Genomic DNA, 27,412 nt, shown 5'->3' with positions numbered 1-27,412 from the left:
GCCAGAGGTATGGTCTCCGGCAGAACCCTGCACCCAGCCAGAAGCTGAAGGACTTCATGTACACATCCCCCTAAGCATGTAGACTATGGTGGACAATCACTAAAATAAAGGAGGGATGAAGAGACCCATCCGGGCTCTCCCTGACAATGTATCATGCCTGCACTCCTCGGGACGGGCTAGACCGAGGAGAAATAATAAACGGCAAGAGACCGCTCGGGTTCTTCCCGCCAGCGTAGACCAGACTGTGTGGTGTGCCCTCATTCCAGCACTGTGCAGACCCTGTCATCCCCCAGGCCCGCCGCGCTACAGGCCTGAGAAAAAAAGCCCTGTCGTATTACGGGTGCACTGCCAAAGCGGAGATTTGTTTTGCCTTACTCACACATGAACCCAGTCCTGCCAAGGTGCCCAGAGGAACAAATGATGAGAATAAGTAAGAGCGATGTAGGTTTAGGTTTAGGAAGAGATGGCATATGAAAGAGAAGATTGCATGGAATGTAGTAAAGGTCAGAATTTTCATCAGGACTCTAAACATTACTCGCAGGCATTCTGGCCAAAATCTGACATTTAAAAGAGAGATTTATTGTGAAAACAGGGTACTTTGTCACTCTCCAATTTACTTTTGTTGGAGTTTCGGCAACTTAATACAAAAAAAAAATTCTACCAAATATCCCTCTGAATCCGAAAGAACTGTTATAGCATTTACATAGCGCCTTCTTGGGGGATGAAGGAGCATATTACCAACGAGTAGTGATATTTATCGCTAACTAGGCTTTGCAATGATTTTTTTATCGCTTAGCATCGCCGGAAATTATCGCTGAGATAACTTGCTATTAGCAACGTTTATCTCAGAAGTGATAAAAATCCTCACGCTAACTGCCAAATGAGAGATTATCGCTGGAAAACCAACAATAATCTCTCGTAGTTTGATGTTAGCTTGATGATAGGGGCTCACAAACTTAGCCATGATATCCACCTTCCATAGGATATCATGGCTATGTCAGGAAAATACCAGGTGTAAAAAAAGCAGCGCTGACCGTGGTTAGCGCTGCTTTTTTTGTCTCTAACAGGTTTAGCGTGAAGCTTGATAATAGGAGAAATGTCCCTTAGCGACATTTCTCCTATTATTTTGCTCTGGAACGCCCACTTTGCATCTCAGTAGAGATGCAAAGGGAAGCGTAGTGAAAAAGGGTGCTAACATGCGAGTTTGCGTGTTATCACCCTGTTGCTGATAGGGAGATAATTTTATCTCCGCTTTCTTGGCTTTTAAAGCCAAAAAAGCAGAGTGAATCCCTTGATAATATGCCCCTCAGCGCTTTGCGGAAATGTCCGTGTGCTTGCGTGATCTGCAGGCGGTCGTCGGTGGTGCAAGCCTGCCTAGTGTTGAAGGCCAGTTATTGCTGCTTAGACAGTGCAGTGCTTTCCCCTCCCACCCAGCAGCAAATCCAGCTATCAGCTATTATTACTTTAAAATCTCAGAAAAAAGAATGCACACATACTCACGCCAGGTGCGTGTGGATGTCTGGAGTCTGTAAAAGGCATGCCCACTCTATTCTCAGCGTATTGCAGGCTGGCTTTGACCTTGTGCGCGCAGAGCACCGTCTGTCTTTTATTTCCACGGCGACTAACATCCTGGAAATGAAGACAGACAATCGTGGTTTAGTAGTACCATCTGAACTGGATTTTCAGAGTGTGAATGGCATTGCCCTAAAGCTAGCACTGTTGGCAAATACCCCGGGAGGCTGAAAAAGGAGTGGTGCTCTGCTGAATTTGGTACTTGGCAGTGCTTTAAATGGGCCGGTACTAACAGGTACTGAGTACCAGCACTTCTCTACTCCAGAGGAGAGTACCGGTTCTCATGAAAGGGTCGGCTCATTGGCGTCTAGTGCCTGTCTCTTTGACAGCCAAAGCACTTTTATAGCCTTGAGCCGAGCCCCTGCCGAACTATACAGCGTGGGCTCATTTGCATGATATCCCGGTGTTCGCCGTCATGCGTTGTGTGAGTGTCTGCTTATGTTTGTCTGTTTGCCTGCTTGGGTGTGTGTTTTTAAAATAAGGAAATGTTAAAATATCACTGTGTTTGACGAATTAACCTGTGTTGTTTATAGAAACATATTTCTTGTGTTTTGGTACGTGCTGGAACTAGGATGTAAGTCTAAAAAACTTGGCATGTCTTGCCTTTGGCCCCGCCCCTAGCCCCGCCCCCTCACCACATTCAAATGAGTACCTGCACTCTTTTAAGGTCTCGCCTATCCCATTCCGCAATGAATGAATAGTCGAGAATTATAGGAGGCAAAAAAGTTCTCAAACCATCGCCTCAATTCTCCTCCCCCTAATTGCTTTCACTTTCACAGCCACTTCAAAGGGATCCTTTCCCGGCCGCTTTTTTTTTCTTTCGGTTTCATAACGTGCATATGGCGGCCGCATAACTTTATTATCATGCTCACGGCCAAAATGCTTTTCTTTTTAAATGTATTTTGTTTTTATAAAGAGTGGAATGCCAAGTTTAGTATTCATGTTGGCCGCACACCTATCTCTTCCCTTCTGCACCAGCCACGGCTGATACAGAGGCAGGCACAGCGAGGCATACAAACTTCTCCAGCTGCCTGTTCTACCATTCGCAATGGCCCGATAGCGACACATGATTCACTCCCAGCAACCATGTGACCATTGTTTACAAGGTTGCTGGGAGCGATGCCGCCGGCATTGATTAAAAGCGTGGAGGGCTGCAAGGGGCATGAGCAGCTGCTAAGCATGCTGCTAGTCGAGGGAGACGCAGGGTAGGGATGGCACACGGACGCAGCGGCAGCCAGGCCAGCCCCGGGGTGCCAGTAATCCACGTTTCAACATGATTTACAATTGTTATACTTATTTTTTGTGCAGTTTCTATTCCTCAATTACCTTTCTTTATTACAATTGAAATGTAGCCTTTGTTGTTGGCCAGGACTTTTGTGACCTATTACTACTTGCTGTAGCTGTTTTTAAACGCCTGCCTCCGAGCTGAAGTTTCTCCTCGTACAGTGAAGGTTTTGCACTGCCAATGCATCCTCTTCCCTTAGGCCAAAGAAGGGCAGCGGCTGCTCTGTGATGACTCACTCTTTTATGCACTACTACACCTCTCCAGCATGTGAAATTTCCTGCTGGTGCTACCCCCTAATTACATTTTCATTCTTGTTTGCTTTTCCTTAAACCTGGGTCTCTTACACACCACTGTCCCTAAGTGGATGTGCCCCTGGTCTCACTCCTTTGCCTTGTAATTCCTTTAACTCTCTTTCAAACTAGATTGAGCCTTTGCAGCAACCATTTATTCTTCTTATTGTTTTCTTATTGTTTTCCATTAATTGTTTCTTCAGGCCTTGCCAGTCAGTGATTTACTCCGATTCATTGCCTGAATCGGTAAGCCGTGGATAGTCTGATACAATTGGAATTTATCTGTCTGTGTGTCTTCATTACCCTATCATTTTTGCTTACCCAGAAACCCCATTAGCTTCACAAATTGGCTATGGTATTTCTTTATTTCATACTTGAGGTACGTCTCCTTCATAACTGGACCCAACTCCAATAGTTCCCACACCCCGAATACTTTCACTCATGCCTTCTTTCTCATTTTATATGGTTGCTAATTTTAAAATGTTGTTGGCACCATCCTGATAATGACCCCCTATAAATCATAATGTTGGGATCAACACATCAACATCTTAATTTGGACTGTTTTAACTTCCACCTGTTTATTTCATCTGGAGGCATATAACTGAATTGGGAATACATTATATGCCCTTGGAGTCACTTTGACTGCCACTGCTGTTTTAAATGAGCTGCACTTGTATTACAATAGCACTATTTCTTGCACATTTGACTCACGCCATGACTGTGACTAACACTTTATAGATCATATGGGCCAAACTTGTTTCACCCTGAATAATTAAACAGCTTTCTACTTGTGATACCCAACAGAACCAATGTACTCCTCCGTGAATATATACTCATTCCCAGATTCCCAAGATTGTTGGATTAGCCCTTTCATTTTTTTCCAGGTTGGGAGAGGGGGCGGCACTGACAATCACATCTTACACTATGTCGACAACATGATTTGCTTACCCTGGTAACCAAGGTGGACCTAGCAAAGCTTGCTAGAAATTCGGGAAATTCTGGATCTTTCCGCAGAGGAGTCTTGTTTTCCCATTTAAAGCACTGGTACTTGGGATCAAAAACGGCTATCTGTCACAAAACTGGCTCCCACCACTCCAGCCTCCCCGGGGAATGCCATACGTTTTCTTCATTTGATCCACATAAGATGGAGAAACTAATTTAAAAAGCTGAACTGGTTGCAGAAAAAGAACAAGCATTTACAATGCAACGGTCTCGCCTTTGCAAAAGATAGAGCTATTGGCATTGTAAATGACACATTTTTTATTTATGTGTTGGTTTTGGAAACAGAAAAATAAATGGCATTGTCATTTACAATGCCAATAGCTTAATCTCTCGCAAATGCGAGACCTATTGCATTTGCACACACACACACACACAGCCACACTCACAGAGCCACACACACAGAGCCACACACACAGAGCCACAGCCACACACACACACACACACACAGAGCCACACACACAAAGCCACACACACACACACGTGGTGGTGGTGGATGTGGTGGTGGATGTGGATGTGGTGGTGGTGGATGTTGTGGTGGTGGATGTGGTGGTGGTGGATGTGGTGGTGGATGTGGTAGTGGTGGATGTGGTGGTGGTGGATGTGGCTGTGGTGGTGGTGGATGTGGTGGTGGTGGTGGATGTGGTGGAGGTGGTGAATGAGGAGGTGGTGGATGTGGTGGATGTGTTGGTGGTGGCGGATGTGGTGGTGGAGGATGTCTAAGCGTTTCTGGGCAGCAGTTCTTAACATATTTTTGCAAGGTGGTTGCGATAAAAGCATATTTTAATCAGCCCGTACGAAAAGAAGCACATGCTGTGGAACTGCAACACAGTATGCCTAATGAGAAAACAAGAACTGTACCAAGCTCACGAAAAGGATCGACTGTGCCCCCTGTTTTTTTTTTTAAATACAGAAAGTGTACAAGCACTAACCCCCATTGCACAGAGATGCCCACAACTGCCTGCCTAAGAGAGCCGGATCCTGACGGGAGCCTGCGAACACAAGGCATAACCAGGATCGCGGAAGGGGCAGAGAGCACTTGCTGGATGTTGCCTCAAAGAGGAACAAGCAGCACATCTGCTTTGGGGTGGACCTGCATCCACCTAGTACAGTATTGTGGCAGTGGGAAACGCCACTGAGCAGCACATCTGGGACAGGCGGGACTTCACCACAAGCATATAGGGGAGCCCACTAGTATTGCGCGCAGAGGAGTGTGTGTAGCACAGCAGGGAGAGCACTAGTAATACGCATGGCAGGGCGTCCATCACGTCTACCCAAACCCCCCGCCCCCTGCCCCCATTTTGGCCTCTTTATACTTAGACGATAGGAATCACCTTTATGGTCAAACATTTAAAAAGATGATACCATGTCAAGGGTATTGAGTTTGCTTGCACTGTTAGTGACCTGGCCAAAGAGGGCATGAAAGAACTGAAGTCATAAATTCAAAGCTGTTCCGAATAAGGCCTCCAAAATATGTTTGTCCCAGGGCCCCCTGAATCTTTAAAATGTTCTTGCCCAGGCAGCCCGCAGTCACCCTTGCCCCCTTCCTGGCGATACTGGTGGAGGACAGCAGGGGAGCAGCGGCCTCCTTCGCATCAGTCATCTGTTTGCATTTTCCTGCTTTTTGATCCGACTCGGACATGCCAATATCCCCTTACAGTACCTGGGGTGCACCTTCAGGACATCTGCGGCTCATAGGTGCTGTCTGTGTGCAGCACAGCCTTCCGAGCCACCCGCTGCTGTAATGTGCATGTTATAAAACGCTTCGTTTCTCTTTTTATTTACAGGAAAGGCATTAAATATACGGCAGAATAATATGGAATGCTGCAATAATAATTGTAATAATGGTTTTAAGTTTCCCTTTCTTGCATGCACACAAAAGTACCGCATGTCAGTTGAATCTATAGCCTCAAACACAATTGCGTTTCTATTGGCAGCAAATGGTGAATACTTTGCTTTGACCTCCGATCCCGGTGTTTCATTACGTCACCTGCGAAGCCCCTGTACCCCTCCTTGGTCTCGGTCTGCTCACATTTCCGCAAATTGACTTTGGAAGAGTTTGTTTACCCCAAGGATGCCTCTTCTAGGGCCAGATGTAGGTAATTCATATTTACCGACTCTTAAATACCGAATTTTACGGATTCGGTATTTAAGAGTCGGTAAATATGAAGGGGGGAGATGTAGGTATTACAGATTCTGTAAATACCGAATCGTTAAGATTCGGTATTTACCGAATCTGTAAATACCAAATCGGTAATGCCCATTGATTCCTATGGGCATTGAAGCCCTTAGGAATCAATGGGCATTACCGAATCGGTATTTACCGATTCGGTATTTACCGATTCGGTAAATACCGAATCCTGCAGGGGTGTCACTTTGACACCCTCGAGCACCCCAATTCCGGACTTGTGTGCCATGTGGCACACAGACATGCCCCAAGGGAATGTCTGTGTGTCACATTGCACAGGTGTGCATGCACAAATGTGCATGCACACCTGAATTCGGTATTTTACCACCCAATTGGATTGGGTGGTAAAATACCGAATCTGTAAGGCCTGCGGGACTCAGAAGAGTCCCACCTACATATAGAAGTTACCGAATCGGTAAAAATACCGATTCGGTATTTTACCGATTCGGTAAATTTACCGATTCGGTAAATTTACCGAATCGGTAAAATTGGCCCCCTACATACCAAACACCCATTTACCGGTCGGTAACGGCTGAAATCGGCCGTTACCGGCCGGTAAATGGCCACCTACATCTGGCCCCTAGTCTTGTGTTGCTGGAACGCCCCCTGTTCTCCTTAGAGAGCTGTACATTAATAAAAGAGGTAAACTGGTCCCCGCCCTTCTCTCACACTCTGCCACTGCTTTTTGTGAAGCACTCTGACAACTTTGGGTAAAGTCCCGCGCTATATAAAAACGCATAACATAAAATAAATAAACTGCCCGACGGCGGTGCCCCCCCCCTCAACAATGTACCGTGTGCGGTATGCTGTTCCTCCCTGCTCGTCTCCTCGCTGCCCCTCCCCCATCTCTCTATCCGCCTCATTGCTTTATTCGTAAACTACCTCCTCCTATACCCCCATCCCACACGCTCCCCTCCTAGAGCCCGGTTTCCATGCAGCCAATGAAGGAAGGGGCCATTAATGCACATGTTCTGTAATCTGAACCTCATCTAACCACACACCATACTAGTCAACGGGCGATTTTAGAGTCTCTCCTGCTACAATAAAAACGTTCTCTGTTGTGCACTTGTGTTGTCAGCGCTACAACACACAACAATAAATAGGGATACATACACAAAACGCCTGTATCGAGAGCGAAAATTCCACAATATTTTTTCATAAGGGAAATTGTTTAAATAATGGGCAGATTTCACCTTTCGCAAAATGTTTCGCGCCGTGCTGACAGTAGCCCTAACCAAGACTGGTCTGTAGAAGACTCCTTGTAATCAAGAAGTAAAAGTACCATAATAGCACTGTGACGTAATATCAGTATGGAAGCATTATAACATAACACATATTCAACTCCAGTCATCTTCCATCCTACCCCTCCACCATGGCCCTCACAGATCCCCTCCTGCATTAGTCTCCGAGGGAGGCTGACACAGATCCTCGTGATTCATTGGGGGCCGAGGCGGCAGTGAGACAGCCCATCTTGTCAAGGCCACTCCCAGCGAAGACTGACCCCTCCGACTCACAGCCATCAGCAGACACAGCGCTGATTTAGACTTCGCTAATGAGAAAAGAGGTAAGCCCAGTCCTCCTATCCATAGGCCAACTTTCCTATGCCCCTTGAGATTGGAGACCCTTCCATGTAAACCTCTCCCTGTCGACCATCCTGAAACCCATTGCTGGAACCTGATTTCAGGTCCATTAATGCCTTAAATATCCGCTCCCCCATGATGCCATTAAAAGAAAGGAAAATAAATAGAAAATTGAAAACTGTTTATTGTTGCTGTAAAGTTTGTACTGTCATGATGCTACCCCCTATTCTTAAAGCTAGGAACTGTTTAGTATAAATGGATTGTACGGTTGTAAGCACACTGGTTACCTGCCTGGTTAGTGTATATTACCCAGGGTTATTCTTTCTCTGGCCCACTAGTTCTTCCCATTGAGGAAGAACTCAAATATGTTGAGTGACTTAGTTTTCAGAGTCTAGACACACACCTTGATCTAGCCTAAATATTTGTATGAATTTGAAAATTCTTTTTAACATACATGTATTTGTATTTCTTTTAATTATACTAATCATGACCAATGTATTCCAGAATTCTTGAATGTATATATCAGATGTGTATCGATTCATATGACTCAAATATAATCACTTCCTTTTTCATCCACAGTGTGTATGTCCCCACCCCTTGGTCCTCTTCGCCCTGTTGAAGGTGCAGCCCAAATAGGCTTCGCATCGAAACGCACGTTGGCGTGATCTACATGGATGGCTTCTAACGTAGTTGTTATCAATTCCCCCTGCCCATCTTGTTTTGCCTCCATGTTGTTAATTTAGTCCTAGCAGCTCTAAAATCTATCACCTGCAGGCTATAATGTACCTCCATTATTTTATGTCTGTGACTGTATTATTATAGTGAGTTAGTTTGAGAGTGAGTGTATGTTTTAGTGAATGACTGCGGAAGCGTGTGGGACGTGAATAAATGTTTTGTTCTCTGTGAAGCCCAATTGTAACCTACTGTTGCTTATTTGTCTCATAATCCATACATGAATTTAAATATGAATCAGAACTTTATTAATAAATCAACTCTATTTTCATAAAAAGGTGTATTCCACTTGTGTGATGTACTGTTGACTCTGATACGTAGAATTGTGTCACCACCCCCCCTATCATTAGGATCCCTCCTTTGGGACCTACAAATCAACTTTGGCAGGGCACTTTCGTTCTATTTAGCTACATACACAAAACGCCTGTATCGAGAGCGAAAATTCCATGATATTTTTTCGCAAGGGAAATTGTTTAATTAATGGGCAGATTTCACCTTTCGCAAAATGTTTCGCGCCGTGCTGACAGTAGCCCTAACCAAGACTGGTCTGTAGAAGACTCCTTGTAATCAAGAAGTAAAAGTACCATAATAGCACTGTGAAGCCATAAGCATGTCTAATATCAGTATGGTAGCATTATAACATAACACATATTCAACTCTAGTCATCTTCCATCCTACCCCTCCACCATGGCCCTCACAGATCCCCTCCTGCATTAGCAGAGTCTCCGAGGGAGGCTGACACGGATCTTCGCGAGTCATTGGGGGCCGAGGCGGCGGTGAGACAGCCCATCTTGTCAAGGCCACTCCCAGCGAAGACTGACCCCTCCCCCTCACAGCCATCAGCAGACACAGCGCTGATGGAATGGGACTCGTAGGCAGAGAGTGATTTTTATTGAAGTCACTTTCGATCTAACCTCAGACCACTGCTGTCCACACAGCATTATCTCAGTTACGGAACAAGGCCCTTTAAGTTTTGATGGCAACAAGAAATTATGAGGAGTGTAGCGCCTCTACCCTCGTTAGCAGTTTGAAAATTGAACATAAAAACAGAACGTTTATGTGCCCCACAGACATAAAAGAAAATTCACCTTTACAAGCTGGAAACATATAATTGAAAAAGCACATTCACATTGCTTCACTTGCATGGATAGCTACATACGGACTTTGCCCAAACTGATGTCAGAGAGCTTCACAATAGGGACAGTAATGTTACATGAGGAGAAAATTGCAGGTGGGCATGGGTTACAGCGAGGTAGCAGGCACAGACTGAAGTTTCTCTAAGCCCCGACCTTTTCAGACTGGGGGGGGCATGTTTTTCTTTCTTCCCTCTTCTCCATTGGCTAAAATGTAAACAACAGGAGTGTTTTTGACTTATTGTTTACCATTCCAGCCAATGGAGAAGAGGGTGGAACAAACTGTAAAAACACGCCCCCAATCTGAAATGGACGGGGCTTACAGCGATAGAATGATGTCACTGAGACCTCTTCTCCAATGGCTGGCCGCCGTTTAGGAGGCCAGCCAATGGAGAAGAGGGGCGAGTTAACCCTCGTCACTCAGAGTCATTAAGTCTCGCCAGCGAGACTGCGCATGTGCGCAGCCTACGCTAGCCGAGACCTAAAAAGAAGTATTTACATCTAGGGGATGTCCCAAGAAATGTGGAGTGGGTGGAATACATATCGAGGGGACCTATGTATAGCTCCAAGTGTGAAAATGGAAATATCTAGGAATAATCATTATACATCTGATCTGATTGTATGAGTCTATACCTGTGTACAACAATATGCACCGAATGTTTTATGGCCAAATGGTTTGTAAATTAATACATGCAATGATTGGAAGTTTCTATTTAATAAAAAAAAAAGCTGAATTATCCAAATAGTGGGTTGGCAGAACTCTAAAAGTTATATAGAAAACAAGCATATACCACGAGGACTACACAGTCTCAGCTTCCCAACTTTTGATGACCTAGAAGAGGATTTCCTTAATGGGCTGAGCTGGGCTAAGCTGAAGTGCAAAATATTAACAAAACATTCATAAAGACGTTCATTTTGCAAGTCGTTTGGCTCCCTTCTCTTATGTGGATCAAAAGAAGTAAATATATGGGATTGAAAGAATGAACTAAACTGAAATTTGATAGATTATTGAACAATACTTGTAGTGTTACCTCTTCAACAGAGCTTCTTGGTTATGTTTAGTGGCTCCAGGACAGTGGAACCACAAGGGGTTGAGCACTTTTACTGAAAATTCACATTATTAGCACAAGTTTGGTCGCTCTAGGGCCAATACTGCTCTATTTGGTTGTGTTTATTTCAGTACCAAAGCTGGGGCTCTACAAACAGGGTCCACACCCTTATCTCTGCACACTTTTATGAAAGTCTGCAAGTAACTCACATAGGTCTTCAATGCTAACACATGTCTAAAATGCTGTATAAGCTGAGCAACCTCATAGAAACAACCCAGGTATATAATGTTTTGCCTTTCAAGTGCCAAACCACCAGCTGAAGATAAGCTAACGAGGTCTGTCGGAGACAAGTGTCCTTGGGTAGATGGGGGCATGATGGATTCATTTAAGGAACCTGCACTGCCAACTGAAGGAGGAGTGGAAACAATTGGTTGCAACTTCCAGCACACTACAACCGGAATTATCTCACCCTGATCTTCCTGCTCTTTCCTTAGCAGCTGCAACAATAGAGGAGTAGAAGAAAACGCATACAAAAGAACCTTGGGCCAAGAGAAAGACATTGCATGCACTTTTCAGGCTTCCTGACATGGAGCCTTTGTACAAAGTCATGGTAGAAGTACATTGTCCTTGGTCGAAAATAGGTCTATCTCTAGCAACCAAAACGTCTGGACTATCTCCTGAAACATGGTCTGAAGTAGGGCTAGCTCTACTGAGAAAGGCAAGAACCAGCTCAGTTTGTTCAGTTTGCATGCCCACTCTCCCTCATCAGAGGAAGAACTGTATGGAGAGGCAGGGGATTGGACTCTGCTCCAGAACACATCTCCTAAGCTAGAGACCACAAAGACTTCACCTGTGATCCCCCTTGATCGTTGACACATGCCACAACCATCCTTTTGTCTGTCTGTCCTAATCTGCATATTTGAGCTTTACAATGATGGGGTAAAATGTAACAGTGCCAAGTGGACGGCTTCCACTTCTCTCCCATTGGACGAGGACAAGTCAAGGACCAAATGCCCTGGACTGATTCTTGCCACCCTTCCTCGCTTATTCCCCCGCATTCACGGTCAGCATCTTTGGGGGAGGAGCTTCTAGGGACAACCCCTTGGCTGCATTCTCCTGATGTAACGCCCACTGTAATGCCAACTTCACCTCGCAGCCCACCGGGATTCTTGCTTTGTATTGCAGTGATGTGGGTTCCAAAATGATTTAACAGATGGGTCATGAGTGGGAAAAATATAACCTGGCCCATAGTCGAACAACTCCTGATGATGCCATCAGGCCCTAAACCCTCAAAGATTCCTTCGCTTATCTGGGACTCTTATCCCAAAAAGTCTGAAGTTGAAGATTAAGTTTCTGTCTCTGAGATCAGGGAAGGTCTGTTCCTAAGTGTGTTTATATCTATTAAACGTTGTGAGTCAAAGTTTGTAGATTTGTTATGGTTATCAAAAATAGTGGTTTTTTTCAGTAACCCACAGACTTTTTCCAGTTGTTGAACAGCCTTTGAGTAACAAGAGGCAGAAATAAGCCAGTCATCTAAGTACGGCAAGACCACCATTTTCGCTTGGTCAACCCTACTAATGGAACTCAAAACCTTAGTAAAAAACCCTTTGATAAGACGCTAACCCTAAAGGTAAGAACCAGGACCTGGTAATGGTTGTCTCCTACTGCAAATCATAGGGACGTTTGTGATGACTGATGAATGTTGATGTGCAAGTAAGAGGTCAACTGGTCTAAGGATGCTAAAAAGTCTCCACTCTTTATACAGAACAGAACTTTCTGCAGAGACATCATCTTGAACTTGACATGTGTGATAAATGTGTTCACTCATTTCAAGTCCATTACTGCTCTGAACAACCCGGATGCCTTTCTTTCCAAAAAAAGGCTCAAGAAAACTCTTTCCCTCTCTATGATACTATGACTGGGAATATTGCCATTTCGACTAGCAAACTTAAGATGGATGGGTAGGATGAAAGAAATCATTTGGGACAATATCCAGAACCCACTAGTCTGAAATTGAAGCCTTCCACTTGTGCAGAAACATAGCCAGCCTTCCCCCTACCAGCTTAGTCTGCCCCCCACCACAGCCTGCTCCCTACCAGCAACTGACAATGGTCCCCAGCACAGTCATGACTGCAGGCTGGCCTAGGTGAAGTGACAGCTCCTGCAGCCAGAGTCCAGGATATTGCAGGGGCAGAGACACCTTGCCTATGTCCCCTTTTTCAATAGGCTGAATCACCCTCGCCTGAAAAACAGATCCAAAAGCTTTATTAGCGGTAAAGAATTGCCCTCTTACTGGTGTTTTTGAGAGGAATGTATGTCAACACATCGCATACTAATACCATGCGTGCCATTACAACACGGGTATTACTACGCAATGTCAATGACATCGCATACCATTACATCGCATACTTTTACGAGTATGCCTTTACCACGCATGCAATTACAACGCAAAGGCATGCGTGGTAAAGCCTAACTCACAGTAACAGTTTGCAAGGTAAGTAAAATCCATACCCCTACACCTACACAACACACTACTCCCACCCCTACACTACCCCTAACCCAAAAACACTACCACACTACCCCTACACCAGACACTACTCCCACCCCTACACTACCCCTAACCCAAAAAACACTACCGCACTACAACACTACCCCTACCCCTACACCTAACCTAAACCTAAATCAATACACAAACACTACTACACTACCCTAAAACCTAAATCACTACACTACATAAACACTTCTACACTATACTACCCTAAACCCTAAAACACAGCACTACCCTAAGCCCTAAAACACTACACTACCCTAAACCCTAAAACACTACACAAACACTACTACACTGAAACCTAAATCACTACACAAACATTACTACGCTACGCTAAAACCTAAATCACTACACTACATAAACACTACTACACTACCCTAAACCCTAATACACTACACTAAACAAACACTACACTACACTAAAACCTAAATCACTACACTACATAAACACTACTACACTACCCTAAACCCTAATACATTACACTAAACAAACACGACAACACTACAATACGCACTAAACGTTTTAAAATAAAACACACACAACACAAACATAACTACACTACTTATACAGTACCCTAAACACTACAAAAGTAACCCCCACCCCATGCGCAAACACCCTTACCTCTCTCCTCTCCAGCGTCGCCGAGGGATCCTGCTTCCTCCTTCCTGTTTGGTTCTCGTCGTTGTGAGGAACCAACCTAAGTTTCCTCACAACAACATGGATAGCCTCCACCGCCGCCATTACATCGCATGCGTTGAAATAGCGCATGCGATGTAATGGTATGCGTGGTTTTACCACGCGTTGTAACATCGCATGCGTTGTAATGCATGCGATGTAAACGCACGCGTGGTAAAACCCGCGTTGTAATGGCTGTTCCTCTTTTGAGAGTACCATGAGTTTGCTATCCCCCAAGGATTTTCTTTAACTAGCGTCTCAAATTCTGTTCCTGTGAAGGGAGTATGCACAAAGAGATTTTTCTGTGTGGCATTTACCTATCTCAACTTCATCCATATCTGTGTTTTGGCGCTATCAATGACCTGCAACTGCTTCTGCTGCCCCCAGTGAATCAAAAAATACAAGGAAGTGAACTTGCGGTTTCATTTTCGAAATATTTGAAGAAAAATCTACACCTTGTGCCATCTGTTCTGCCAGCCTCTGGAAGTCTTTAAAAAAAGATTCCATAGTGTAGGTGGCATATGCAAATGCGGAGACTGTAGAGAGCCTGAATCTGCTCTCTTAACACCTATCCGACCGTGATCTTCTCCTGATATTATCGTGCCCTGGGAGGACACCCCTCCATCAGAGAATCCACTCTCACCTGTGAGGACACTCTTCAGCAACCCTTTGCACAGATATCTTCTAACTAGGCAGCGGGGTAAGGCGTGCTTATCAACCTCTGTCCGCTCATTAGTCAGTACCTTTCAAGCAGAGGTAAGCTTCCAGAAAGGCCAGATTTTGCCTTTAGTGCTGAATTCCCTCCTTTAACTTCAACACTTGGACACACCTGCCCTTTACTTTTGCATCCTCTGGGTCCTGGGCATGTTCTGGAGAAGCCAAAGTGGTCTTTTAGGGGATGACTGGCCTTCCCTCGCTCTGAAGGCCGGGGATACTGCCTCGTCAGTTATACTTTGTATGTCTCCAAGTAAGCCTCTGTGACCCAGATTACCCTTCTTCTATTACTTCCGGGTCATTTGGTTGCTCTGAATTGTGCATCTTTCATTCTTCTTCTGCTCAGTAGACTGTGGAAGTTCTGCTTACCAAACACACAGCGTAACAGTAGCAGCTCGCTATTCCTAAACAAAGAAACAATGTTGCCATGTGTTGCAGGATTGTTAATGATGGGAAGCTGAACCCGCCCTTCAATAATCTCATTAGAGAAGTGGCAGCCATGTGGGAAAGTGCTGTAAAGAATGAAATAGGGAGATTATATGGGATGGAATACAGATTCAGAACCTATTTAAAGATATTAGCCGACACATGTCACTACCCCGGTGGTAGAGAGAGGGCTACAAATAGCTCAGAGAACTTAACCCTGTCAAAAGCTTTATCTCATATGAAGAAGCAGAATAAATGTATTGGATGGGAGCCGGGAATTTTTATAATATGCTTAGTCATCAAGAGTGGCAATAGAAGTCTGGACTGGTCTGTTGGCAATAATTAGAACTGGGACAGGAAAAGAACGTAGGCCCTGATTTAGAGTTTGATGAACTTGTACTCCCCCACCAATGTGACAATTAGCCCGACTGTCCTATTACAAATGCATTTGCATATAATGAACTTGTGTGTCATGTCATGGTAGTCGTCATTTTTTATAATGGAGTACCTGTCTGCCAAACTCTAAATTAGACCCTAAGCATCCAACCCCTACAAAGCACTGAGAAGTGATGAGATTAGAGTGGACTGAAACATGAGGCATCAATGGGACACCGACATCCATGCGCCCATCACTGATACGGGGCAGGAAACGCTTGTCTCCATGTAAAAAAAAAGGCTTGAGCAATGCTAGATTCAAACTGGTACAATACACACATAGTACCTACCTCATTCTCCTACAGTTGGATAAAATCTACCACACCCAAATAAGTAACTGCCCTAGGTGCCGAGAAGTGTGCACTGATCTTATGCACATGATGTGGTCCTGTGGAAATTTAGCGGATATTGGCAGCAGATTGTCACTAAATAGCACCATCTTTTGGGGAAAGACTCTACAATTATTGATTAGGCCATGCCAACTAGGAATAGTTCTAGCACAGAAAGGCAGTAAAATGACACAGATATGTAGCCTTGGGCACGTTTTTGGCTAAGCGCCACATAGCCATATATCGGCTACAATCCACACCCCAAAATTATTAATCAATACCAAGCATCCACACTCCCCCACCAACTTATTGGTATGCCCTATTAACACATTCCCTTTGGGACAATGCAAACTGTACTTCTTGGCTATTACTCCTGTACCTTTTAGACATTGCTTTATCTTCTCCAAATGTTTTAATTCATTATCCTTTATTAACTGTCTGAGAAGTTTTTTTTCTTCTAAACAATGCATCAGTTAAAAATTCAGTTACTGACTTTATGAACAGTATCTGAATTTTTGAACAGTTAATACTATAGCACACAGATGGTCCATAACACAAGGAAAAGACCAGGAAAATCAATCCCTAGCTTTTCCCAAGGTCCAACAGGAAATTCCCGGCAAACCGTAGGTGCTTTCCTGCTATACAATTTCTTGTCAGGTGTTCTAGACACACATTTCACCCTTGTACTTGTAACCCAGTCTCGCTGTCATAATCTGTTAAGGGGATATGGGACAAGCAGGGGTTACGGGGTCGATAATGTGGGGTTAGGGCCTTTTACCACTGACCTACTATTGCATGTTAAACACGGTCCACCAAGTACACCACTTCCACACTTGACTCCCAGGGACATAAGGACAAGCAGTCAAACGATTCTCAGGAAGGTAGTGGGTGGTGAGAGACTCAGAACTCAAGGGGTAGAACCTGTCTAGAAGATTCCCTCTGCACAACAAAAGAGAGCTCCCTTTTCGCCTATTCACAACCACCATCAACCTAAGGGCGGTGCTCAGAGCTGCATTTATAAAACAGCCCTGTCTCCATCAACCAAACCTTCAGTGTCTGAGGCTACAATCATTCTACTCTGAACTGTGAGCAATACATTGCCGCTCTCTGGGGCGGCTGCGCCACAACCTTTATCTTGTGCTGTGTTTTAGCAGGTAAATCAAAAACCGTCACTGCCGACACAATAAAGAGGTGGTGAGACGGGTGGAGAGGGTGCGGGGGAGCGCAGGAGGGGGAGTGTGCGTGGGGGTCCCTCCTCCCACCTCCTGGTAGCACTCAGCACGGCCCTTCCTGGTCCCAGAAAGCACTGGGACCACATCACGGACTCCCCGCAATCCCCAGGCTGAGCTTACATGAGAGCAGCCCGGGGATTGGTCTGAGCAGACAGGAAAGACGCCCTGCTTAGACCAGGGAGTCAGTGGGGTTTCTCTCCTAACCACGCATGTGTGTTTTGGCCGGCCTGAGACAGCTGGCCAAAGCACATATGTACACTTAGGGAGTGGAGTGAACGTTTAGCTCTCCTCCCAATGCCCAGCCCCTCCCTACACAAGCTGACTCCGAGCGAGAAAATGACAAATAAATCCATTGCATCGTTTTATTTTTCATTTACTGGCTCTAAGCCAGGCAGTGGGGCGATGCTCCTCTGCCATTGATCAAAAATGGATCCCACTGGACTGTTCTACAAGTCACCACACATACAAACAGGGATGTAACTAAGCACAGTGTCTGGGCATTACATTCAAGCAGAACATTACCTGAGTAGGGCCTGTGGGTACACACATATACCTAAACAGCATTAATGGCCTGTTAAGTATTATCAATCAGAAAAACAGTTACACTGCCACTGAATGTATATGTCCCAGACATGAATGGTAGTCTTACATCGACTAGAGATTACGCTTGGTTGCTCTTCCAGACCTTAGAGCCAGGCCCTGGGTCTCGTGGTAAGTTTCAAGGCCTGGGCCTCAGAGTTCAAGCAGGGTTAACACATGTTGGGTCCAAAATGTCAGGATACTAGATAATCTATATCCGGGGTCACTCAGGGCAAAAGTGTACATCTGTACTACCATGCAGGGGACACTCCCATCCCACCATTTCCTGCTCATAGGTAGCCAGCAATATGTCTCAGTGACTCACTTTTTTAGGTGGTGCCTCGACAGCGCTTACGCAGTATGCAAGACCTGTTGTATTGCTTCTCTCGGCTTTTGGCACACCCACTGCTTGCTATTGGTTGTTACCTATGCCATTCAGAAATGCTGGCTTGTTATTGGTGCATTTGTGTAAATGTCTCCCTGGCAATTTCACTAAGAGAACATTTTCGTTGGCCATCACACTGTACATCGTGTGATGTCCCTGCCTCCTTCCTCTCCTATTGGCATTGCAGCCTTATTAGGTCGAGCCCAGACGATCTGTTATATCTCCTCTGTGGGATTCAAGCACCCCTTTAATATGCACAGAGCTGGGAATGCCACAGAAGGCCCTGTTTCCTCAATGCTGCAGTTGTTTCCTTGCTCTCTAACTTGTTCCTTTTGACTTGTTATTATAATCAGCACGACTGCTGGCGCTCTTTATCGCATCGGTAAGCTGCATTTTGTCTAGAGCAGTAGTCATTCACTCTTACTACACCACCCTTACTTTAGTCACTGCCCTACTCCTCCATTACCTTCCTTGCCTTCCTTCATTATGCAAACACCGCCGCCTTCTCTGTGCCTTCCTACTTCCTACTCCAAGCAATGTAGACATCAACTGCTTTTATTAGTTGTGGCCTACTTGTGCAACTGGGAAGGCGCTCATGTGCAACTTTCGGCAACTTCATTATTATTTTTCTTAACTGCGCATTCAAACACATTCCTAGCAGTGGCTCAGTGAGCTGCTGCTTCTGCCTGCTGAAGCCAAGGTTCAACTTGCCTGAAGTGATGGTCTTGGAAAAACTGAGTCCAATATAAGCCGATGCCATCACCCTCCCAGCTTATCACCTCATATGATTATACTAGCAGCCCGTCCCGATCTTGTCCGGGAGCAACAGGCAGCTTCCCCGACCCCCGCCCGCCCCTACATTGTCCATTATGCCTGTCCCCCCCCCGGCCCGTCCCCCGCCTTCCCCAACCCGAACCACTTCTCAATGGACTTGGGGTCCCCTTACCTCCGCCGGCGCTCCTCCATCTAAAACCCCTGTGGCTTCACGTCACTTTTTCCTCCTTTTCCTCCTGTAATGCACCGTTTGTCTGCCCCGACCCCTGCCTTCCCCTACCTCCGCCGGCGCTGCTCCCGCCTGTCCGCTCGCACCACCGCTCCTCCCCTGCGCCATGTCCCTCGCTCCTCCTCCGCCGCCGGTCCTCTGCTCCTGACGTCACCGCTCCTCCCCCGCGCCATGTCCGCCGCTCCTCGGACGCCGCTCCTCCACGTGCTCCTAACGTGACCACGCAGGTCGCGGCCGGCGCTACTTTTGAGGGACTACTTTTTTTTTATCTTAAATTTTAAATAACGTTTATTTTTTCAATTTATGTAGCCTAGCACACCCTGCCGATTTCAATGGTGTATCGGGTGTGTAGATTGGCGCAGTGGTTCCTGAGTTTACCCGCCTCAAAGCCTGAAAGTTTCTGCTTTATTATAGTAGTATAGATGAGGGTAGCGGCGTTTCTCTCTACCACATGATCTTCATCGAATTTTTCCACCACACGCTATGCTTGTCAGTGGGCGATGAACACACCTGATGTATCCCCCCCACAACTCCCTCATCTGCTCCCCAGGTAGAGTTTTCTAGCTCCCCAGACTTTTACTTACACTTTCTTCCTTGGATATAACGCATGTCCCCACAATTCGGTTGTTCCCACCCAGGTGAGTAAATGCTAGCGCCAGGTGCTGTCTCCAGGTTGTTGAGTATGAGGTGGAATTGGTGTGCAGATGGGTTTCCTGCCCAGAGTGCTTGAGGCTGTGATGGTAAGAAGCACAGTCTCGATTTCAGCCCTGCTATCCTTGTGTCTGCCTCCTGTGTGTGGCGAGCACAACTTGGGCATTCGGAAGATGATGCATGTGGGGCAGACATCCTCACAGCCACTCCCTGCCTGGCAGTGGGGTCCGAAGTGCACTTCTGACCCCACTTCTCATGCCACTTCTGATGCGGGGGTGTCGTGCCCCTGCTGAGTGTTTTTACCTCTGCTGAGCTGTAAACACCTCGCCGGGGGGAGCGGCTTCTCTACAGTTAGGGGGCTGCGCAGTCCCGTTGCATCCTTGTGTTCTTCATTTCGCCTACACATCACCTGATACAAGCATTCATTAATCCCCACCCGCCAAATAAAATATATCTAGCACTACTACGCCCCATAAGAAGCTGAGAGAGGTACTTTCACTTTCGTGCGGCTGCAGAACTCTCTTTTTTAATTTTTTTTATTTATTTATTTGTGCGATTTTATATAGCGCGAACTTTACCCGAAGGTGTCAGAGCGCTTTACATAGGACCCAGTTTCAAACATAAGGACTGAAGGTTACAAGCGGACAAAAAAATTTGCACATTTTTGACTTACATAAGAACCAGTTGAAAACATACGGACTTAGGATTACATACGTTATAAAAAAGGAACAAACAGAAAAAATTGCAAATGTACAAGAGATAAAGTCACACAAGAAGGAGATACAAATGGATAAATTCTAGGCATATACTAGTGATATCTCTATCTACTTAGGGAGGGGATACACATGGATATACTCTAAAGGTCACATAGGAATGGTAGAGAGCACAGCGGACTCCTGCATAAACTAGTGATTAGAGTTATCTCTATATACATAGGGAAGGGGTAAGACTGTTTATACTCTAAAATGTCACATAGGAATGGTAGAGAGCAATGCGGGCTACGGCATGTTCCAGTGATTAGAGTTATCTCTATATACAAAGGGAAGGGATACACATGGATATACTCTAACAGTCACATAGGCGACTAGTCGTTAGAGTTATCTCTATATACATAGGGAAGGGATACACATGGATATACTCTAAAGTCACATAGGAGACTAGTCATTAGAGTTATCTCTATATACATAGGAAGGGATATGACTGGATATACTCTAAGGGTCACATAGGAATGGTAGAGAGTACAAAGGTCTACTGCATACACTAGTGATTAGAGTTATCTCTATATACATAGGGAGGGGATAAGACTGGATATACTCTAAGAGTCGCATAGGAATGGTATATGGGGCAAGGTCTAAAGCAAATACCATTGATTAGAGTTATTACAATAAGTCAAAGAGCAGAGTTCCATAAGTGTGGATGCAGTCACAGCACAAAGGGAGGCTGGGAGGAATGCAAGGGTATGGAGAGAAGGGGAAGCAGAAAAGGGAGGAAACATTTGAGGATCATCCACGGGGAAAAGGGTTAAAGGACGAGGGAATGGGAGGAGGGCTAGAGTCCAGAGAAAACTGTCCGAAAACAGCAGCAAAGTGTCGGTCAGGACAGAACAAAAGACAAGTATCCAGGAGAGAAGGTGGGAGCCTAGGTGGGAGATGAAGTTGGAGGCCAGCCGCAGGCGCGTCGCCATCTTGGAGAGCTTGCGGTCATCCGGCTCGGTGGGCGTGAGAGTGCGCAAGGTGGTGAAGGTGTTGGTGCGGTCACGCGTTGGCCGTGGGGCGCTGCCACGGCAGCCGGTGGGACAGAAACAAGTTCCAGTAAAAACCAAAACAATCCAGAGGCACTGTTTTCGCAGTGTATAGGTGATCGGACTCAACCACGAACAGCAGCCGCCCGACAGGGGTAGTGGATCTGATCAGGAGACCTATGCCAAACAGTAGTAGTCACTTGCGTTGCGGGGCGTGAGGGCCAGGGTCCCCCAAAGCACGACTCACCCCTCGGAAGTTGCTCTACCGAAGGCTGTTCGGGGCTGAAGGCAGGTCAGGCAGGTATTGCTGGGCCCTGTCGGCAATGTTGAAAGAACACAGTTCCAACCTGGGGGACAACCTGGAATCAGGCGGGGAAATCAAAGGGGGAGACCACATGAAGCCCAGGCAGGTTAAGAGCAGGCCCCGCGTGGTGCCTATCTTCGCTCTGCGGTCACTGGCGGCCGCCATCTTAGGTCCAGGCAAGTTGCAAGGCGGGTGGTGCGAGGGGGAGCCGCCGCAGCACTAGGGGCCAGTTGTGCACCCCCCACCCAGATATGATAGCGGGAGGCTCCTCTAGGAATCAGCGAGCAGCCGGCAACCCTACCTCCCGGGAGCAGCCTCCGATCGTGTGGGCATCGCGCTGGCCGCCATTTTGGTGGAGCCGTGCAGGACGAATTATGCCAGGCACTGCAGACTGCTTCAGTGAGTAGCGTTGTGATGTGATGCGGGCGGGATGGGTTTCGGTAGGCGGGATTCAAGTGGGCAATCCCTGCTGAAGTGAGCCCGATCCCAGGAGCCGGGTTTCAGATCTCCCTCCCCGCGCCCATCATGTTCAATCTTCTTGGGTAGGAGATGGCCTCGGGAGAGTCACGGGCCAGACTCGCCAATAGCCGAACCCAGTGACTCCACTGGGCATCGGCCAAAGTCCTCTACGTGTCCGCTGTCCGGATACGTTAGAAAGTCCCGGGGAACAAGGGGTTTAAGGACCAAAACGGGAAACACTGACCGGGAGCTCCCGGCCGGAGCTCCTCACCGGGCAGCCATCTTTGCAGGTAGTCACATTTCTCCTGCCTGGTTCCCGCCGCTTTAATGCTGTTTTTCTTTTTCTTCTTATACGGATGGCTTTGTTTTCTCTAAGCTCCCGAGGGAGTCTCTTCTCCAATAAAAGTTTTTGATTTGCACGCACTCTTGTTTTTAGAAGTTGCACGGACTGGTAGCTTCACAAACTGGGCATGATGCTCCAGTTGTATCCGTATACGAACGTATATGTATGCATGTATGTATGCATTGATGTCAGTTAGGTATAAATGTGTGTATTCATATACGCATGCATGCATGTATATTAGTATATGCCCATGTATGTATGCATATCTGTAAATATGTAAAAAACATGTATGTACTCAAGTATGCATTTATATCTACATGTATGCCTATGTACATGCATATGTTTACATGGATGCATTTACAATCAGAATTTATATAACACAAACTTGAGGTAAGCACAAGTACACTGCACTAGCAAATATTCAATATTTTTCCAAACAACTCCCCCCCAAAAAATGGGTAAAAGACATTGTCATTTACAGCGCCAATAGCTCAAAATCTCGCAAATGCAAGACCTATTGCATTGCAAATGTTTGTTTTCTAAGTGTCAAAACCCAATGACCTGCATGCACTGGGCTAATTAGTCTACAACTAACACTTGTACGTCTCACAAGTTTTTCAGCCCTCATTAAGGTAACGTTTTCAATAGATATTTGAGGAGGAGTGTTGGTTCTTCCCCTGAACATTGCTCCTTATGCCAACCATGACTTAACATTATTCACAACATTTTCCAACATATCATATGCAACCAAACTTGCTTGCAGCTCAACCTCTGTCACCCAATTTATCATCTGTGGATCTGTCGCACCTATGTATTCTAAATCTCCTCTCTGATCCACTGCACATCTTTCAGGGAAATGCTTGATTAAAAAAAAGTCAGCCATTTTGTTGTTCGAATCTCCCATGTGCTCAGCTATAACATTGTAGTCTAGCAACTGAGTGCTTTGTATAGACCATGTTGCAGTGGGTCTGTTGCAATGCACATTAGTTCCTCCAAGGATGAAAAATTACAGTTTGTGATCTGTTTTCAATGTGAACTGTGTTCCCAGATATATATTTTGAAAGTTTGAACTGCAAGCATTTCTTTTACAGTAACCGACTATTGTCTCAACTGTTTCCACAATGTGTGCAAGGTAAGTGCCTACATTAACCTCTCCTTTCTTCCCCATGAGGAACACCATCTACCAATAATTGCTGCCATCAGCAGCTGTTACAAGTAACTCAGGGTATGAAAGGTTGATAAATAGGAGCAAACAACAAACCTAACGAGATGGGATTTAAAGCAGTATCGTGTTCCCTTTTACACACACTGTGTGTTCTCTCATTTTTAGGTAATTTGGTAATTGGTTCAGTAAGTGTTAGATTATTTATAAATATCACATAAAATTTGCAAAGACCAACAACTCTGTTTGCAGGTACCTGAGTTTCTTCCACAGCTTATAATTCCATTAGCCCTGGTTTTATTCCCTCTGTATTAGTTGGGTGCCCCAGGTGATCTGCTTCAGCCTTACAAAACACACTCTTGTCTATCCATAATATTTTCAGCCAATATTTTGACACCTCCATCTATTGGCTCATGATGTTGTTTCCTGTTTTTGATATGCACTAGTATGTCGTCCTGGAAGTCTAGCATACACTCAAGCCCCTTGCACAGTTTTTGCACGGTCAGAAGAAACACAGCTGTTGCAAATGCTAACCCAAATGGCAATCTCATGAGGTCGAAACACCCATCTGGATTGACAAATGCAGATAGATGATGTGAAAGTTTTGCTAGATGCACCTGATAGTGGACTGATCTTAGCTCTACCTAGTAAAATATTAATCATGTCCATTTATACCTATTAGGGCCTTCTTTACAAGTATTGTGGAATTTGGTACACGGCTACCAAGGGCCCGAAATCGATAATTCCAATATCCTCGCAACAAATTGTGGCAATTATGAGTTTTTCCACTCGGAATGAGGTATAAATGTAAATGTAGTGCTTTTATATAGCGCACGAATCACCCCTGAAGGGTTCTCAAGGCGCTGTGCACATACCGCTGTGGAACTGAGAGAGCGCAATTTGAATAAAAAATATGTATGTACCATATTCACAAGCATATCGCATAAATGTGGAGTCTATAACGTGAAGTTAACACTTGTAGTATAAAGTTAGCCGATGTAACATGAGCAATAGGAAATGTATCTATTCTATAAAGTGTATTAGAATTAGGGAAGCCCGTATACATAGTGGGCTAATGTAGAAATGAATAGAAATGCTTAAGAACAGTAGAACGTGCAAAACTGAATAGACGTGTGTAATCATGAAACGGAGAAACGGCGAAAACGTAAAGCGAAGAAATGTGCAGAGAATGTATAGCACGATATAAGCAAGAGAATATAAATGTTGCGTTATATGTAGAATGTATTCACTTATAAGCAAACGATTTGCTAAATTCGATTATATATAAATGTGTGTTAAAGGTTATACTGTGTAGAAGCTTTTCGTAGGAATGTTAGAAAAGGTTTGGTCATATGTGATTTTAACCTAACTGACCAAGAGTTCGCAGGAGTGTAGTCCGCTGTATGTAATTTAGTGGGCTCACAGGAGTCGTGAATAGCCTTGATCTGAATGTGCGAGACAAGAGTCAAAGGTCTTGCTAGATTTAAGGTGACAATGCTGGACGAAGTTTATGGCCTAAATGTGATAAGAGACGCTTGGAATTTGAGTCTTGTTTAGAAATGACCGTTCACAGGACCAACTAAGGTTACGAATACAGTCGTAAAGAGTAGAGTTCTGCTGAGGTGATAGACTTTTGCTCCGAAAGTGTCAAATGAAATGTCAAATGAAGTCACCGGCAAGAAGACGAAGATGGCGTCTAAGGAGAAGGGTCAACTTAACGGACGACGCGAAGAGATGAAGCCATGGAAAGAGCTAGAAATGACATCATGGGGAAAGTACGTGGTGGGCGTCGAAGGGGCGTTCCACCCATACTGTGATTGTGTATTTTAGGGACAGCACCCTGGGGAGGAGAAGTTAGGAGCGAGCGCTGAGAGAGATCAGAGCGCAAGAGAGCAGTAGGCCGAGGACCCTTAGAGAGCGGATGGGTAGGCAGAGAGGGTACTGCTTCTCGACATAAGTTACCATTAGGGGTTAAGAGAGTTTGAACTTCTTTGGAAGTCAAACTGCTGACACCTTTTTAGGTAAGGAACTTGCGAAGTAGGGATGTCACATAGTACAGAGTAGGGACAGAATTAACTTGTTTATTCTTTTTGTAGATGACGCAACGGGACCACATTGTGTCGATGCTTTTTAATCTGCTGATTTTTGAATTGACTTTAATTGTATTCTTTTGTAGACTGAGGTTCTTTAGGGAATTTATGTTCCTTCTAGTTCCTGTATACTTATTGAATCTTATCCTGAGAGGATTGTATATGCAACTTTTCTTGATTTTTTTTAAACTTTTAAAACTTCATCAGTCGTAAGTGGTCCTTCAGAGTTGCGTCAGTTCATGGGGTTAATTTAACCTATGCGGGGTTTGTCTTTTACTCAATGACAGAAAATAACCGATCCAAATTGATGAATGAGATTAGTATCTAAGTGATCAAAAAGGGTATCAAAATCTCATTCCCCGCAGTTGGTAGCAGAGAAAGATGGTTTTCTTCTTGAGGAAGACAACCTAGGTCAGGTCTAGATTACCCCAAGGTCCCTAGTCATCAACGACCAGAAGAAGAATCCCTGCCGAAGAAGGTGCTGACGGTGCGTCGAGAGAAAAGCAGCAGAGTCGGTCGAGAGTGAGTATAAGGGTCATGCGTTGTAAGATTGCGGTATTTTATGTTGTACTTGTGTTGTAATGTCAAGCGGAGTTGAATGCCTGTAGTGTGATTGAGGGAAGGTTGTGAGCGCGCGCAACCGGATAAAATCTTAAGTTCAAGGAGAGCTTAAGTGGTTCGGGTGTATCGAACACCCAGAGTAATTGTCTACCATTGAAAGGGGTCATGAGGTACCATTGATCGCCCGAAGGACCGATGATAGGGGGAGCGTAAGAGTGAGTGTATGAGTAACGGACGCTGGTCGTACGTTTACTGTGTGTAAGTAACCTATCAGTTAAGGTGATCGTCTGACCGTGAGAGGAAAGACGTTTCGTCAGTTGAGGTGACAATTACAGTTAGACTGTGGCCGTACAGTCAGAGAAAAGTGATCGCTTGGACGGAAGTAGTCATTTTTCAGCGTATGAATGAAAACGCATGCAAGACCGTGAGACGAGTTGAGAAAGGAGGGGAACTGCTGCAGAGGGAACGAGTGACGTCAGCATAGAGCCGCGCTGAGATTGGTCGGTCAGCGTAGAGTCGCGCTGGGATAGGCCGATTAGCGAGAGCCGCGTAGGAATTGGTTGGTTTGTCATCGGGACGTAAACAAGGAAGAGAGTAAAGGAAAATTGTAGATTATCGAAAATGAAGTGTTTTAAACGTTTAAGGGCGATCTTTAAGAGAGATAGAAGAAACTTGTATGCCGGAGAAGAAGCTCCACCAGAAGGCACACCAGCTTATCATATGGCAGTGAATGTAGGCTTACACTCGATACTATGGATCTCCGAGTGGAATAAGCTAACGGAAGGGAATAAGGAACTGACGTTTCCGAGATACGGGACGTTTAAGTTGGAAGTATTGAACCAACTGAAAGCGGTAATGCTTGCAACAAGACCTCTACCGAGGCCAACACAGTTCGAAGCCCTTAGTGCATGGTCTAGAGCAGCACATGAAAAGAGCTTAAAGAGGCG

This window comes from Lissotriton vulgaris, chromosome 4_1, assembly GCF_964263255.1.
Source record: "Lissotriton vulgaris chromosome 4_1, aLisVul1.2, whole genome shotgun sequence".
NCBI classification, from domain to species: Eukaryota; Metazoa; Chordata; class Amphibia; order Caudata; family Salamandridae; genus Lissotriton; species Lissotriton vulgaris.
The sequence above is the reverse complement of the archived record's forward strand: the minus strand, read 5'-3'. Positions refer to the sequence as shown.